Here is a 19,081-nt window from a genome sequence, read left to right as displayed (position 1 = left end):
ATAGCCCCGTAGGTGGTACCTGTCACCTAGCTGAACACATTTTTATACCCTCCACCATAGTATGGAGGGTATATTAAGTTTGTCATTCCGTTTGTAACACATCGAACTAGCCATGTCCGTATGTCCGTCCGTCTGTCCGTCCGTCTGTTTCAATCACTCTAGCGTCCGCAATAATTGAGATAGAGTGCTGAAATTTTGCACCCGAGGGTATTTTTTCAATAGGCAGGTCAAGTTCTATATGGGCTATATCGGTCCACTCTTTGGTATAGCCCCCATATAACGGTACCTCCGGATTTGAGGTATTTTGACGTTATTCGCCACATTTGCAGACCGAACTAGCTATAATTTGGCACTTAGGGTTCCTAGTGATCAACAAACTTATATCCCAAAGGATATGGGCATAGGTCCATGTTTTGGTATAGTCCCCATATAACGGTACCTCCCGATTTTCGGTATTTTGAGAATTTTAGCCACAATTGTTAACCGAACTATTTGCAATTTGACATTTGAGGTTCTCAGTGGTCATGAAATATCTCCACAAAACATCGTCAACATAGGTCCATGTTTTGGTATAGCTCCCATATAACGGTACCTCCAGATTTTCGGTATTTTGAGAATTATAGCCACAATTTGTAACCGAACTATCTGCAATTTGACATTTGAGGTTTTCAGTGGTCATGAAATATCTCTACCAAAGATCGTCAACATAGGTCCATGTTTTGGTATAGCCCCCTTATAACCGTACCTCCAGATTTTCGGTATTTTGAGCATTTTAGTTACAATTTTTAACCGAACTAGCTGTAATTTGACATTTGAGGTTCTCAGTGGAAACATGAAACATCTCCACGAAACATCGTCAACATATTTCCATGTTTTGGTATAGCCCCCATATAGCGGTACCTCCCGATTTTCGGTATTTTGAGAATTTTAGCTACAGTTTTTAAGGGAAATAGCTGTAATTTGACATTTGAAGTTCTCAGTGGTCAAAAATCCCAACATTTGTATTCACAGTGTAATTTAAGCAATATTGGGAGGCAGTAGGAGTCTATCCATTGTCTAAAAGTTGTTCCACCTAAAATTGTGAAAGGACCCTAATTATTCCATTTTAATTAAGACTATTTTATGGTGGATGGTATAAAAAGTTCGGCCCGGCCGAACTGTACGATATTTTTTAGGGTTGAGATATTAACCCGACGCCCAACCTATATTTTAATCGCTCTTATGGGTGAACACGCGGCACATGTTAGTTCGCTGCATTTAACGGGTGTCAAGGGCTGTTCTCCAGGTGACATCACGGGTAAGTCAGAGTCCCCTTGAGATGAAAAAAGGACCTAGACGAGTCTTGGACTTTGCCACTTTAAAGCCGGCCAGGACCGTTGCTTGGTATATTTGGTTGCTATTATTGGGTAGGTCAGAGCCCCTTGAGATGAAGCAAAGCCCAAGATAAGTCTTGGGCTTAGCCATTTTAAACCCGATCTGAACCGTTGCTTGGTATATTTCACCCCCTACGTCACCCATATTGAATTCGATTTGACAATATTTGTCGCAATTTCCAACCACTCTCTCTTTTAAAATCCTAATAATTACATCTGATTAATCCACAATTAAAAATACTATTCCTTTTCTCCCAATCTCCATATACTATAGTACAGGGCGAATACATTTACCCATGTACGTATTTCTTAATTTATAACAAATCCCAACAGGAATAAAAAAAAACTTTCAACAAATGAAGTGTAAACTTTGATCAGACCATTAGTTGGCAAACGGTGTGAAATAATAAACTTTATTTCAAGAGGGTTCAATATGAACGACGGAAACTCTTCAATGCTGTAACTCTATACAAATGTAAAACTAACAAAAAAAACAAAAATAAGCAAAATATATATAGAGGACAACACAACTACAACCACCCACAAATAACCCCCCCCCCCCACACACACACACACACATTACGAACTATTCTGTACAGCCCCTAGAAACACTATCAATTTTCTATCTGCATCTGACACCGTTACTAAAGTCGACACCGGTGGTCATTGGAATGTTTTTTTTTATTCATGCTGACATCATTTATTATTTAATACATTCACAGACATCAGACTCCCCTCTGGTGTTTTTCATTTCAATATTGATGGTGGTTTGGATGAAACGAACGGACGAATAACTGCATTGATCCAAATATAATGGATGTTGGACAGCAGAGTAAACTTTCAATTTGTTGGTGTTTTTATCACGGCACTAAGGAATATTGGGACTAAAAGTTTTTTGTTATTATTGTAACAAATTTCTGGAAAAAAAGATCATAATTTAAAATTTATGTAAATTTATAAAAAAAAACATCTTTAAGTTCGGCCGGGCCAACTTCCTTTACCCTGCACCATACAATATTCTGAACTAAAATTGAATAATAAGTTTAATTTTCCTGTCCACAATTGTAGATAGAGAAGTTTTTCGACCACGGATACCCAAAATGGGCTATATATATCAAGGTGTGGACCTGTGTCGACAAATTTGTTGGTGTCAAATCACAGATAGTTCGACCAACAAATGTACCTAAATTCATCGAAACATCGAAAATCAGGAGGTATCGTTATATGAGGGCATACCAAAACATGGATCTAAGTGGTAAATTTTTGGTGGAGAAATTTCGTGACCGCAGGGAAAATCAGATGTCAATTTACGGGTAGTTCAGCCAAAAAAATAGTTAAAACACTCAAAATATCGAAAATCGGGTAGTACCGTTATATGTGGGCTATACCGAAACATGGACCTATGTTACCATTTTTAGTGGAGTTTCTTGACTGCGGGGAACCTCAAATAGCAAATTACAACAAGTTCGGTTCAAATGTTTAGCTACCGTTATTATGGGGGCTACACCAAAAGATGGACCTATGTAGACATCTTTTTTTTTGTGAAATTTCGTGACTGCAGGGAACCTCAAATGTACAATAACACGACTTTCGGTCAAAACATGTTGGTTTAATTCTCGATATACCGAAAATTGGGAGGTAACGTTATACAGAGGCTGACAAAGAAGTTAACAAAATGGAAACTTCCCAGCGTACATTTTCAGTTGTTTGTTGCCGTTAACCCAATTATTTCACTGACAGGCACAACCAAAATAGTCAGCCTACACCAAGAAAATATTTACTCTTTCGTCCAATGTAAGAATTCAACATGGGCGCATTGGCCGCATTCACACGATGGTTGTTTATGGCATCTGCGAGTGTATCTGTTGGCATGCTATAAACCTGCTTGAAAGGCTTGTTGATCTAGGGATTCTCCCTTGTAACGTTGGACACCTCTTTCTAGGTCATAAAGATCCCTCCTGACATGTCTAGGTAGGGTCCTATGGCTGATAAAGAAGTCACGTAGTGCAACGAGAGCATGCCATTGTGTTGCTGTACTGGACGATTCTTTGTCTCCTCATGCAGATGGTCGACTGAAGACATGAGGAGGCACCCTAAAGCTGGTAAAAAGTCTATGGCACTATCGATAGTATCCATTATTTTTTAAACACTCAATAACGATAGATAGTTTTGTCTATCGATATTTATCGGATTAAAAGCACTTAACCAAAAATCTATTGAAATGCATAGGAATTACGCGGCTTTTCGTTTTTTTTTGATGTGAGAACGTAAGTCCGTGGTCACACGTAAAAATTTTCCGGAAAAGTATATTGTATTTTTGTTTCTTTTTATTAAATAAAAGCAGTTGTATTTTCTCTTTTACATTTCTGAGAAGTACATGTGCAAAATGCTAACAAAAGCATTGACATTTCCGCCATTTTTATTTCAAAAATAATGTTGATAAAAAATTCACGATAATATCGATAGCAATCTATTTTTTGAAATGAAATATCGAGAATATCTAATGTTGGGAATATCGATAGTTTGCCAGCTCTACTTCTCGCGCTGTCGTGTGTTACGAGGTTTTAAGCTGGGTACACATTGCCAGTTTTGAATGACAGCTTTGTTGTTGCTTGCTAGTGTGGCCGTTCATTTTTGTCATTCATCATGCAACCACAAAATATTTTGTGGTTGCTGGACGGTTGGACAGTTATCGATAATTGCAAAAAATCGTCATTCAAAACTGACAATGTGTACTGTACTTTACAGGAGCGAACAGTTCGTAGAGCTGGCAAGAAATCGGTGACATATCGATAGTATGGATTCTTCTTTTAAATTCAATATCGATATATAGTTTTGTCTGATTGATTTGAGCTGTCAAAATTCAAAGTTGTCATTTCAATTCGCTGCGGGGTAGACAAATGTCAAACTGTAGAGATACAGATAAGTGCATCTCAAAAAAAAACTTCATGTTGTACCTTTTAAATGTCAACAATTGTTTTGTTTTGTATGAGTATATAATTTGCAATAAATTATTTTGGAAGATCAGCTGGTATTTTCTGTTATGTCAAGCAAAAACAACCACGTTAACATTTTTTCTCGGAAAATGTTTAGTATGTATCTACCTGAAAAATATTCCGTCACGGCGAAAACAATTTGTTCGCCTTTGTTTATAAATTGGCTTGCTGGAGGACTTGTATAATTGAAAATACGCGGCTTTTCGGTTCTGTGGATGTTAGAAAGTAAGTCAGTAGTCACGCGTACAAATTTTATGGTAAAGTAAATTGCATTTTTTGTGTATTTTTATTAAATAAAAGCAATTGTTTGTTTCTTTTGGTCTGTTCCAGTACTGCAAGAATCTACTAATTTTTACTATTTTTTCCGATAACATAAAGGACAAATTGTGATCGTAGTAAAAAATAGTATATTCTTGCAGGTTCTGGAACAGAGCATTTGTTTCTTCAATAAAAACATAGACAATTCAAACATTTTTAATTACATATTAATGGTGATGACAAATTAACGATTATATCGATAGCTATTGATACCCGCTGCAGCTCTCATCATGTCATGTTCACACGAGCGTTTCAATTACGTTGTTCGCCTGTCGAACGACGTACACGAATTAACCCGTTTTCACGATACCATTCGTAATCAACAGAAACATAAACAAAATTTCCTTCATTTCTGTTTCCTCGTTTTCACGAAAATTTGAACCGAAAACACATAAAATATACATTAAATGAATAGGAAAAGCAATAGACTTTCCTTCAAATGTATCTTCTATATTTAACTACACACATTTCATTCATTTTGTCCATAAATTCTGAAAAATTTTGTATTTTCAATATATTTTTATATGTTTCTATTTTCAAAATTAAAGAGAGAGACATGTTAAAACAATGTTTGTGTATTAAGACCTTCAGTTATTTGTTTCCATTTTGTTTCTGATTTTTTACGCGATTTTGAACTAATGGACAAGAAATGTGTGTGGAATTAAGAAGGAAACACAACCATCTTCCTTTTGCATCTATATAAAATGTTTAGTTCATTAATTTTCATTCATTTTTTTCCGTTTTTCTAAAAATGTTTGTGTTTTCAAAAAATTTTTCAATTTTGAATTTAGACATGTCATAATTAATTTTTTCGATAAATTCTCTCATTTTTTAGGGATGGGACATACTTATTCGTCGTTCAGAGAGTATTTCTAATCGAACAACGTAGAAAAATCGTCGTCCGTTCATAACATTTTGTTTGCGGAAATAAGTAATTTATTCGTAGTTATGGGTCGAACAACGAATAGAGAACGAACAACGTACCGTGGAAACGGGCTATCAGGGTGGCATTCTGACAGATTTGAAAATTTTTCCATCGCGTTGCACTTATATTCGCGGACCAAACTGGCGCCGCATAGCATTCCACTGACCGACCTATCGCGTTATATGTGTTCACCAAATTTTCTTTATCTGCACCCCAAGTGCTTCAGGATAGGCAATTGAGGACCTTGTTTCTACATCTCAGCTTGTCGCATGAACATGCTGTCGAATGTGACTCCTACAAACTTGGAGCAGTTGGTGGCGTAAATTCTGCTACCATCAACCATGACAATCAGAGTAACCTCAGATTTAGTAGGGGATATTTGCATATTTCTCGAGTGGTAAAGGTAGTTAGATCAGTCGAATAGAAATTCAGATGTAAAAAATAACATATAAGAAGATATCTGATGCCAAGATCGTACAATCTCCGCACACGTTACGATCTCAATGTCGTCTGGATGGGATGATATACAGGAGAGGTAGTGGTTAAACAGTTGCGGAGATATCACCCCCACCTTGGGGAACTTAATGTTTCACGTGAACTTCTTGTTCCTAAATTCCATGCACGACCTGCGCCCACACACGTAATTGATTATACAGCGTTTCAAACTTGGCCGGAGGGTTGTCTGCGAAATCGGTCTGAACGATGCACCTTTGATGGCATCTTTGCATGGCTTCAATAGCGGGACTTCGGGAACGATGTGGGTGACTGGCGACAGGTTGAGAACTTTGATGAGATATTTGACTCCATGTTCAAACAGCTGTTTCAGCATTAACATGGAGATTCCCTCACGGCCCAAAGCTTTGGACGAAATTCGCAACATCATCCATTGTAAATTGTATTGGTTCCTCCTCGACAGGAAGAGATCTAATGCGAAGTAGTACTCTTCTCTTCGCCCTGTCACTCAGGGGGTGCTCGACAAATTGTCGATTAAAATAACTTGCGTAACTCGTCGGGTCAATGTTGCAAATCTTCAGGTGATTTAACCAATTGTTCCGCTTATGCTAATCGACCAACCTGTTATGTTCCCGTGTTACCTCCTTGACACTGAAGTCACTGGCGAGCGGCTGCAGTAGTGGTTATGTATCGGAAAGTCCCTTCTGCTACGATGTTCATGTTGGGTGATTAGTGTTCTGAAGCGGTGATTAGTGAACTCCCTGAAACTCGGGGCGTCTTCATTGACCGTTCAAAATGCTCAGCCAGCACTGTACGCCACTGACCGTTTCCGAGGAGCGAATACCACAACTTTCCCAAGACCAGACGGTTATGACCTTCCAAAAGGGTGCTAATGTTGGGCCTATAACCTGAACCTATCGGCGGGATTTATATGTTTAAGAACTCTACCTCGGAAGTTCCACACCTGACTGCTACCCCCATACATTCCATGTAGGTCATTAGAGCGAAGCTCATGCGTGATAGATCTGTATTAAACAGGCAGGTACAATAGGAAAGCTAATCCCCACCTCCACTTCACGAAAACATGGTTTTTGAACGCTTCAACAACAGTTTCTGGCGAAGAAAATCGTTGACCACGCTTTTGTTTTGTTGATGAGCGGGAATAAAAAGAAGTCAATGGGAAACAAGTCGGTGCTGCGTGGCGGATAATCCATCAGTTCCAAGTTTTGGCAGGTCAAAAGGCGCTGATTTGAATCGATGTGTGCGAGCTCGCACATTGTGGACAATGTTTCGTCTTTTCTTGTTCGTTTTTGGAATGTCTCCGAAGATTTCAGGCAAACAAATTGTGGTGTCCTACTCTGAATTGACCTCCTACGATGCTCAAGCGGACCACTCACCCATGACCAGTTTTGCCGAAGAAACATTTCCTTCGAAGTTCTTCTTCCATGAACAAACTTCGTTAGACTTGGCTAAACTTTGAAGACCACCACGGTCGATTGTTGTTTGGTTTCGGGTTCGTAAGCATAGATTCATACTTCGTCACCTATGACGATCTTACAAAATCGAACATTTTTTATTGGCTATATGTTACACAAAAATTCGAGTCGATCGGGCAAAAATTAGCTGAGATAAGAGAGTTAGAAAGAGACAAGTGAAAAAGTATCAGTCGGCTTAGCCGAAAAAGATATACCTTCAGCCTATGTGAATCGAACTGTCATATACGGACAGATCGAATGTTTTTAAGGTCTTTTCAGAATTTTTGGGCCTTTTTGGACTTTTGAACTTCCGGAGGAGGTACTTGAAGGAATGGACAGACTTGGTCCGTTATGGTCGACTTGGTCCGTTATGGTCGACTTGGTCCACTAATCATTTCAGTGGGTCATCGTATAACTTTTGGGCCAGTATGCCAGGAAGCATGGAGTTATCCACAGATAACATAACATCACTGTCGACAGGACCACAACGAACAGCATGGGTATAAATTTCCAAAGGATATTCGAACAGACCCTAAACTCCATATAGACAAAAATTTTGAACTTTGTGGGGGAAATACACTAAGGAGAGGACCAATATTGGCCATTTTAGAAGTTAAACTAAATTTGGACAAAATATAAGGAGATCCAAAGTGTGAACTAAATTGGTTGCCCGTTCAAGAGATATCGTGCATACCATTTTAGTGAAATTTTTTAAATATTGGGGGGAGGTACCTGAAGTTGTGACCCGTATTGCCCATATTCGAACTCAAACTAAGTTTGGATAAAATATGATGAGGATGAAATCGGTTGATCAGTTCGAAAGTTATCGTGTTCTTTAGCCACTACATATGGTGCCAAAGGGGTTTATTACAACTTTGCGGCTGTTTTCTAAAGAAGTATGGACTTGCCCTGAAAAAACTTTTACTGTCGTAATTGAATGCAAGTTGCTTCAACTAAAATCAATGTGATTCGAGAGTAGGTCTTACATAGTCCACATTTTAACCTGATCTATATCTGTTAGATATATTAGAATGTGTAAAGTATGGACCAAATCGGTCACTCCCTTCAGTTATCGTGGGCAAAAATTTCCGAACATTATTGAACTTTTATGGGGGAGGTACCTAAAGGAGTGGACCGCTATGGCTTATCCTGTTTGAAATACGTGTAGTAAAAGATATGATACAAAAACATCATCGCTGAAACAACATGAAATAAGCATAGAGTTTCAGAATGTTCTAAAGAATTGTTAAGAACTTCATTTGGAAGATTTTTGCAAAAGGTAATTTGGTTCAACTCCCAATAGTTTAGCCGATACTGACCAGAATTTCAGCAATTATGTAAAATGTTCTATATTTTTTAGATTTTGATGCCCTATATGGAGTTTTTCTTATGTGGTTTCTTCAAAAGATAAGTTCTACTGGTTTAGGGCTACAATAGTGCTAAAGACAGCAAGGCCAAATTCCTATACGTTTCTGAGATAAATGCCTGATAAATGCCAGAAGTGTAGATTTAGCCCGGTTTAGATGAGGCCATAAAATCCGAACTGGATTTGACAGGACAAAACCCAACTAGGGTTTTTGTAGTCTAAATATGTACTTTCAAAAAATCCATACTAGAAGTTGTTTGCATTTTCAGTGTTGCATAGTGTTATTATACATATATAAAGTTTGTGTTAATACGAGAAGAGTTTATAAAAATTTTTACGGATTTATGGTAAAAAAAAACTATCCATTTTTTATTTAAAGTACTTTAGTACAAGATTATTAGGTTCTTTGTAAACCCACAAAAACATATGCTGAAGGGTTTATTCGCTTTCGAGCTACAGTGTTTCATATGTGGCCATTTGTCAGAATTCTGTACAATATTTTTCAACAAAACACATCCGAAAGTAGCTGAAGGTGTGATACATAAGAATAACGCAAAATCTTCTAAAAAAAAATTTAAAAATTCACAGTTGAAGGAAGAACTTCGTAGCAAGCTTACCACAACTCTCTCAATTCCCTGAAGATGATTGGAGAATCCAATCGAAATATTGGAAATAAAAACTTAAAAATCAAAACACTCGATTTTTAATTAAAAAGCCTGCAGCCAAACAATAATTAAACCCAAAAATTCACGAAAAATTTTATTTTTTTAAACATTTCTCTGCACCAATCAACAAGCGATTTTTTTGAGCGATTGTCAAATTCCAACAAGAACAAACCCTTTTTATGAACAGTTGTTTATGGAATATGAAATGTATGCTGGTCACATGATCACATGATGATTTTGAATTATCTGTTCACGCACAGCATCAATGTTCTCCGACACAACTGCTGTTTTGGAAGACGCTCACGACATTCTTCTTTGAGCAAGCAACGGCCACGTTTAAATTCGTTGAATCAGTTTTTAACAGTCCTATATTATGACGATTCATCGACATGCAAAGATATAAGTTCATCGACGCACTCTTGTCATGACAATCCAGCTCAAATGTTGTGAAAAATGATGGCACGAAAATGTTCACAAGTTAATTACATTTTTTTAAATTGATTAATTTTCAAGTCTCTGTAAACAACGCAACACATGATCGCACGTCAAACGGTACTGAGTACGTTTATGCTAAAGAATATCAGACTTTCCAATAGAAATGTCAGATTGTGCCACATAGTGATGGCAAGGCCAGACATTTATATAGTTGCCCTCGTAGTTATAAAAACTTCTCATTAATTGTAATCAGTTTATTCAACTAAAATTTATAAATATAATTTAAATCTCCATTAAATATAGTATATTAAATATAGTTTTCATTAAACCATATGCAATACAAATTGGATTTTTCATTACTGCTATTTCTGTTGTTGTGGTTGTAGCTGTTGTTTTTGCACTTAAAAAATATTATTTTTAGCTTTCAACCAATTTTCTCATTGCACAATTTTTTATGGTAAATTAATTAAAATGGACACATTTGTTTCGAGAATATGTCAGGCTGAGCCCCTTTTCTTTGGTTTTGTTGTTGCTTTGTTTTTTTTTTTAACAAAATAGCATTTTAAATGTCATGTTAGCTTGGTTATTGATGAAAATTGACACTAAAAATCACTCTCATGACAAGAGGTTGATTTCAATTTAATTCAATTTTCACCATTTTGTTGAACATATGTACAAAACAAAAAGAAGAAATAACATTTAAGTGAATTTGAATAAAGGTTTCAAATTGTTAAATTGAAAAAATAAAAATAATTCTTAATATAAAATGTCAAAGTGCTGTAGAATAAAATCAATTTGCAAATAAACTAATGGGAATCGTAGTTATGCTAAATGATATCCACTAAAAAAGACACACTATTTTTAACATTTAAAAAGAGGATTTATACATACTAAATGTGTAAAATGAAAATAGTTGATGTCAAACTCAATAAAGAGAAATAGAAATTGATTGACAAATAATGACAATGGTCAATTGGTTTCTTTTATAAATTTCAAATACGAAAAAATAAGTAAAAGTCAATATCAGGGCAATCATGAATAAAAATTCCGTGCGGAATTTGTTCCCTTTCCTAAATTTCACAATTTTTTATTTCCGTATTTACGTCCAAACAGATAATATTTTTGACGATTAGGCAGGAATATTCCATAATTAGGTGATTCTAGAAGTTTCTTGTCTCCTATTATAGCTCCTTAACTAAACCACCACAAATCGTTTCCTAGTTTGTCAATTAATTTCCCATGTAATTTCTCGAAATCAAAGAAAATACATATCTAACAAAAGAATTGAAAAAGTTCGCATAATTCTTTGAAATCTCATTGGTTGTCTATTGTCTGCTTTGCATTTTAATTTGCCAATGTTGCTTCTTTTGACTAAACACCGGACAGCCAGCACTACTCGTATTAGTTGCAGCTGTGCGTTAATCTGATTATGCTGACCACCGGCACTAAATGTCTTTGAAAAAGAGGTCATACCTTGTGGTGACAAATAAGATTATACTTGTCCTTCGATTATCTTTAGATTGCAGAAAATTGCATTCAATTAATTTAGACAATGCGAATCCGACTATGTCCATAATAGAGGCTATTTACACACATTTGCTTTGAAGGTAAATGTACTATTGGCGTATACATTACAATAATAAGAATGTTAATTATACGCCTAGAAGCAAAAATTGCTATTTCGCGGAAACTATAACAGATATTGTGTTGATTGTTTTTCAGGTAGGTAAGATTGTGCCTTTAAGAACCGTTTCGAAAAATTAACGTAGCCTTAACACGAAGTAAGCTAGGACAAATATGACATTTTGAAGAAGAATGTTAAAAAAGTGTATGAAAATTTTTCATTTTTTTACCCGCACAGTTCCCTCCGTTTGACACTTTTTATACCCTACAGTTTGGCAGTTTTGTTGAGATGTGTCTTTTACTTACTATTTGTTTGTAAGTCGAGCTTAATCTCATATTTGTTGTTTTCAAATTTAAAAACAACAAGTTTAAAGTGGGATGTAGTTAAAACTGATTACTTTTGGGGATGGCAGAGAAGACTAGTTTCGTCCAACGCCACTTGGACTCTTCAGTTCTCTTAGTTCTTTGTGTTGAAACAAAGAACCCTTATCGCATCCCCAAAAGTAATCAATTTTAACTACATCCCCCTTTATACTTGTTGTTTCTAAATTTGAAAACAACAAATATGAGATTAAGCTCGACTTACATACGAATAGTAAGTTGTCGAATAATATTTAGGTGTCGGAATGGACAAAACACTTATTTGGAGAAAAAGTCAACGATTTTTTTTCACGACAATGAAAGTAAAAATATCACCTTTTTAACGATGTAAAGTAGATAGTCGTAGGTGGTCAAACAACGAAGATATCACAATAGTCGCAAATAAACCCCAACTTTTCATTTTTGCGATTTTAATTATAATGACAAATATCACAGGATTGATTGAGGACTTTCCAAAAGCACAGCCTGACTATGAAAGTAAAAAATCCCATATTTACAATCATGCAAAGTAGGTTGGCTTACTTACTTACTTAGTTGGCCCATTACAGAACATTTGTTCCATAGACCGAACTAAGAAAAGATCTCCATTCCTCTCTGTTTTTCGCTTGACTTTTTGGAATACCGCGCCTTTTCATTTCTTCATCCACTTGTATGCTCCTCGAAGCTTAGGCCTGTCGATTCTGCGTGCACCGCCATGAGGCATGTATTCATACGCCTTTTTAGCGGGTTCATCATAGCTCATTCTTATGATATGGCCTATCCAACGCAATCGTTGCATCTCGATACGTTTAACTATATTCATATCTTTGTATAGCTTATATAGCTCGTGGTTCATACAACGTCGATATTCACCGTCAACGCAAATCGGCCCGTAGATCATTCGATCTGCCTTATCTGCTTGAGCAAGTACCCATGCTTCGGAGCAATACATTAGCACGGGTAGTATAAGCGTTTTGTATAGTGTTATTTTTGTTTGACGAGATGTGGCTTTGTTTTTAAATTGCTTACTTAAACCATAGTAGCATCTGTTGGCCAATACAATTCTTCTTATTTCACAACTGATGTTGTTTGTTATGTTTATGGCAGTGTAGGTGTAGGTTGGCTTAGGTGATCAAATGACGGAGATATCGCAATAGTCGGTAATACATCCCATTTTTTAATTTTTCTTAAATCACGCTTTTTTATCGGATCGTCACGAAATTTTGAGGGTTAATGGGGGTCCGATAGAGAGAAAGCCTATTGAGTTTGGTGATGGTCGGATAATATTCAGGGGCAAAAAACTTATGTGGAGAACATTCAACGTTTTATTCATATACGAATATCTCCGCTTCTAGTAGGAATATTCCAAACGGAAAGCCCGTCAATGATGGAAGAAAAAATTTCTTTTACATTGTTGCAAAGTAGGTTGGCATAGGTGGTCAAGCAAAGGAGACATCGCAAAGTCGGTAATGCAACCCATTATTCCATTTTTTTGTAATCACGCTACAGGTCGTAATTCGTCACGGAATTTTGGTGGTTAAAATTACTCCCAAAGAGAAAGAAGCATATTGAGTTTGGTGATGGTCGGATAATATTCAAGAGTCGGAATGGGCAAAAAAATTATGTGGACAAAAATTCAAAGTTTTATTCTTATGACAATATCTCCGCTTTTAGTAGTCGTATTTAAAAAGGAAAGCCCGTCAATGTATGAGAAAAATATCACCTTTATTATGGCGCAAAATAGGTTGGCGCAAATCCCACTTACCCATTTTTATACCCTCAGCATTTATGCTAACGAGGGCAAAATGTGCTTCATCGAAATAATGGTTTTATACCCCAAGTATGTTTGGACGAAATGTGTTTCAGACAATTTGGAGTCGATTAAGCAATGTCCGTCCGTCTGTCTGTCTGGCTGGAGTGCACGATAACTCTTGAACGGATCAACCGATTCGATCCAAAATTTGGCTTTCGTAATATTTTGTCCAAACTTAGTTTAAGTTCGAAGTTCGGTCCACTCCTTCCGGTACCTCCATCACAAAAGTCCGAAAATGTTCGGAAAATTTGAGCGCACGATAACTCTTGAAGGAAGTTACGGATTTGATCCATACTTTGCACATCGTGAAATTTCTACTATACTTAGATGAGGTTCCAAAATGGACTCAATCGGTCCACTCTTTCGGGTACCTCCCACACAACATTTCGGATAAGTTCAGATTAGGACCTGCTCTCGAATCGCATTGATTTTTAATGCAACAGCTTGTATTCATTGCCCCCCATACGACAGTATATTTTTCATCAGGGACAAGTCCATACTTCCTGAGAAAATAGTCTGAAAGATGCAAAAAGCTCCTATAACATCGTGTGTAGTGAATGGAGCGCAAGATAACTCTCGAACGGATCTGCAGATTTGGTCCAAAATTTGGCCTTCATAATATTTTGTCCAAGCATAGTTTAAATTTGAAGATAAGCCATATCGGTCCACTCCCCACAAAAGTTCAAAAATGTTCGGAAAAATTGTGCGCACAATAACTCTTGAAGGGAGTGACCGATGTAATCCATACTTTTCAAATCCTATTATATCTACCAGATATAGATCAGGTTCGAATATGGACTATATTTATCTACTCCTTCTGCTACCTCTCACACACAATTTCGGATAAGTTCACTTTAAGACCTGCTCTCGAATCACTTTGATTTTTGTTGTAGAGATTTGCCTTCGCTACATTAATTAAGGCGGTAAAAGTTTTTTAAGAAGCAATTCCATATTTCTTAGGAAAACAGGTGTAAAAAATCCCTGTCACCATATGTGGCTTTCGGAGATCTCGAACTGTTCAACCGATTTGGTCCAATATTTGGTCTTCGTCATATTAGATCCAAACTTAGTTTCATGGGGCAATACCGGCCCACAACTTCCGGTATTTCTCCCCAATATTTAAAAAAATGTCACTAAAATGCTAGGACGATATCACTTGAACGGGGCAACCAATTTAGTCCACACTTTGAATCTCCTTATATTTTGTCAAAATTTAGTTTAACTTTTAAAATGGCCCATACCGGTCTTCCCTAAAGGTACCTCCCCACAAAGGTTCAACATTTGTTCCTTAGTGCAGTTAATTACTAACCCACATTTTTGTCGACAAGTTCAAATGTCGAAAAAGGGCCACAAAATTCTGAAGAGACCTTAAATACATTCAATCTTCACATTGGCTGAGGGTATATATCTGTCGGTAAAGCCGACTGACTCTTTTTTACTTGTTTTATTTGAAATGTACTGAAGAGTATCTCAGCTTTGATTGCATGCATTTCAACAATGAAGACATTTTGAGCTTTAAAATGTTTCTAATGACGTTATCAAAATTGGTGAAATGCTTGTTGAAAATGACGCTGGGATATCCAATTTATGGAATTTTATTTCCATTTCAGATATTTCTGCTTCTGTTGGATATATTCCAATGGGGAGAGCTTGATAATACAACTAAACCATCTGAGCTTTAAGTTAATATGACATGTGAAATTTATGGTAAAATATCATAATTATTGAAAAAGGCACTAAGGCATCACAATTTTAATATTTTGAAGTTCTTACCTTAATCACAAATACCTCTGTTTCTATTAGGTGTATTAAAGACATGTAAAATCCTAATCAAGAAGACCAGGAAAGATTTCAATCTGTACAAAGTAAATGTCGACAGTAGTCAAATATAAAATTAAATGTTAATTATTTTGGTTCAGTTCGCCATAAATCAATTGGTATAAAAGCCAGAAAGGTGAAAATTTTAGTATCTCCCTAAAAGAAATGTTTACAAGCGAAAAACTTATGCACAGGGGTAGTGGTGTAAAGTATCACATAGTCGGCCCCGTCCCGACTATAGCCTTTGCTCACTTGTTATGGTGTTTTAAAGTGTTATCTGTCGATTTGACCAGAATAAGCGATTCTGAACCACTGTGCGGCATTGAGTTCGGCCGGATCGAACTTTTGATACCCTCCGCCATGAACTGTATTGAAGTGAACACGAACAATTGCTATCCTTTAATCTATGAAAGTACTAAACACTCCCTTTTATTCATTACAGGGGCAGAATATCTTAACTGACAGTACTCCCTTTAAAAGAGTTCATATGGGTTTTCATCATTTTTCTTTACAAAATTGACCAATATTAACAATTTTACTAATGAAGCTTTTGTATCCGAAATACAAACAATTGGGAAATAAAACCCTCACATACATACATGGATAGTTGTTTGCGAGTAAGTGTTCTATCTTCTGGGACACAAATTGCAATTAACAACCAATTCCGTAGAAAATGTGACTAAGATATTCAAAAAATATTAAATGGAGCACCATTATATTAGGACTAATGTTTTGTACCTTTAGCGAAGACTAAATAGCACATTTCAGTTATTCCAGTTGAATAATGTGGCTAAAACTTTCAAAAATACTTTCAAAGGTATTGTTCTATGGGGTCTATATGAAGATGACATGGTCCAATACCGACAAATTTCCGGTGGAAATTTGTATACTTTCAACGAAGGCCAAATACCAAATTTCAGCCATTTTGGTGGGATATTGGACGCAAAGTCTTCAAAATATAGAAAATTGGGATGGACCGCCCTCATAGAAGGGCTGGCTATATAAAGACGTGGAACAATGCCGAAAAATTACAGATGGAAGTATGGTACCCCCAACGAAGACTAAATACTAAATTTCAGTCGTTCAAACTTCAAAATAACGAAAATCGGGAGGCACTGGTCTATTAGCGTTATATGAAGGCGTGGATCTATGCCGACAAATTTCAGGTGGAAAGTTTTATACCACGAACGAAGACTAACTACCTAATTTCAGCCACAACCTTCAAAATACCAACAATCGGGAGGTACCGTTCTATGGAGGCTAATCAAAGCGTGCACCGACATAGCTCATTTTCAATACCAAACATCCTAGAAATTATAGAAACTTCTATACCAAATTACATTTCCTTGTCATTAGAAGAGAAGGGAATCGGATCTTTGTTGTATGTTCATAGCCACTAATGGCAATAAATTTTTAGGCTTTTGTTCTGTAGGTATTATAAACAGCGTGCCTAATTATTCGACGGAAGAGACCGAATCCACAACAAAAATTAAATATAATTATTGCTTGTTTTGTTATTGTTGAAGATTTAAACTCATTTGATTGCTTAAGCTGGAGTATTCCCCCAATGGCTTAACTTCATTATTACCCTCTGTTACAGAGAGTACAGTTTTTCAAAACGAACTGACAGTATTGCAAAATTTTACTGTTTTGAAAAACATTACTCTCTGTAACAGAGAGTAATAACGAAGTTAAGCCATTGAGGGAATACTCCAGCTTAAGCCATAATTATTCTTATATTGCAAAAAATTCGGCCCATTTCGAGCCGAAGTATGTTATATGGAGAATAAAATTACTGTGCAGTAAAGAAAACCCGGACTTAACTCCGCTTTTGTTCGAGAGATGTACGAATGAATGGTCCTATATTTTGGGACATTTTGGTGCTCATGTCTTGGACAGTACGAGGCCTACTAGAAAACGAGAATATTTATCATCAAAAATAGATTTATTGTTTTGTAAAGTATTCGCCAGCATGATTTATACACATTTGCATGCGCTGAAACCAATTGTTGAAGCCCTTTTTCCACTACGAAAATATACACCTCCGAAACATGGGTTTTGAACGCTTTAGCAGTATCTTGCGGCAACAAAAATCGTTGACCATACATTTTTTATGTGTGGAAATAAAAATAGGCATTTGGGTGTCAAGTCAGGGCTATATGGCGTAAGACCCATCAATTCCACGTTTTGCCCGTAAAAAAGGCACTGGTTTAAATCGTGGTGGTGTACCACTCAAGATTAACGATCCTACATTTCCTAAGCCGTATAGTCGCAACATGGTCCGTTTAGTCAAAGAAACAGGCGATCATTTGCCTCGAAGTGCTTTTACTCACCTTCAAAGACTCTCATGGTCGATTGCTGTTTTGTTTCGTGCTCATACGCATATATCCATAATTCATCACCTGTGACGTAAACATCTTCCAAAGAACCACAATCGAGAATATTTATCATCAAAAATAGATTTATTGTTTTGTAAAGTATTCGCCAGCATGATTTATACACATTTGCATGCGCTGAAACCAATTGTTGAAGCCCTTTTTCCACTACGAAAATATACACCTCCGAAACATGGGTTTTGAACGCTTTAGCAGTATCTTGCGGCAACAAAAATCGTTGACCATACATTTTTTATGTGTGGAAATAAAAATAGGCATTTGGGTGTCAAGTCAGGGCTATATGGCGTAAGACCCATCAATTCCACGTTTTGCCCGTAAAAAAGGCACTGGTTTAAATCGTGGTGGTGTACCACTCAAGATTAACGATCCTACATTTCCTAAGCCGTATAGTCGCAACATGGTCCGTTTAGTCAAAGAAACAGGCGATCATTTGCCTCGAAGTGCTTTTGCTCACCTTCAAAGACTCTCATGGTCGATTGCTGTTTTGTTTCGTGCTCATACGCATATATCCATAATTCATCACCTGTGACGTAAACATCTTCCAAAGAACCACAATCGATTTTTTAAAATTTCTTTGGCCCATTCGATACCAGCCTTTTTTGAGCGATTGTCAAATTGCGGTGGATCCAACAAGAACAAACACTTTTTATGGACAGGTATACATGCAATATGAAATGTTTGCTAGTGGAAGAAATGCCCAAGGATGTCTTTATCTCACGGTATGTCACATGAGGGTCTTCCATTATCAGTTCCTGAACAGAGATCCGCAAAATGCATATAAAAGGCACACTCTCATGCTTTTTCCAAAAAGCGAATAGTGCAGTGCCTTGCCCCTAAAAATATGATTGTGCCAAAAAGCAGATTCACACCTAAAAAAGATTCACTGATTTAGTGCGTGTAGTGCTTGCCTTTACATTTGTATTCGCATGATTCGTAATTGCAGTATGCACAGTACTGCTTTTGAAATTATCGTCACCCACAAAACCACCACCACATAAGCGCGAGCAGAACAAATGGCTGGCCGCTCTGCTCTGCACAATACGATAAACACCATCGATAATATTT

The sequence above is a fragment of the Musca autumnalis genome, unplaced genomic scaffold (genome assembly GCF_047663935.1).
Source record: "Musca autumnalis isolate F117 unplaced genomic scaffold, ASM4766393v1 scaffold_2, whole genome shotgun sequence".
Lineage (NCBI taxonomy): Eukaryota > Metazoa > Arthropoda > Insecta > Diptera > Muscidae > Musca > Musca autumnalis.
Note: the sequence above shows the minus strand (reverse complement) of the source record.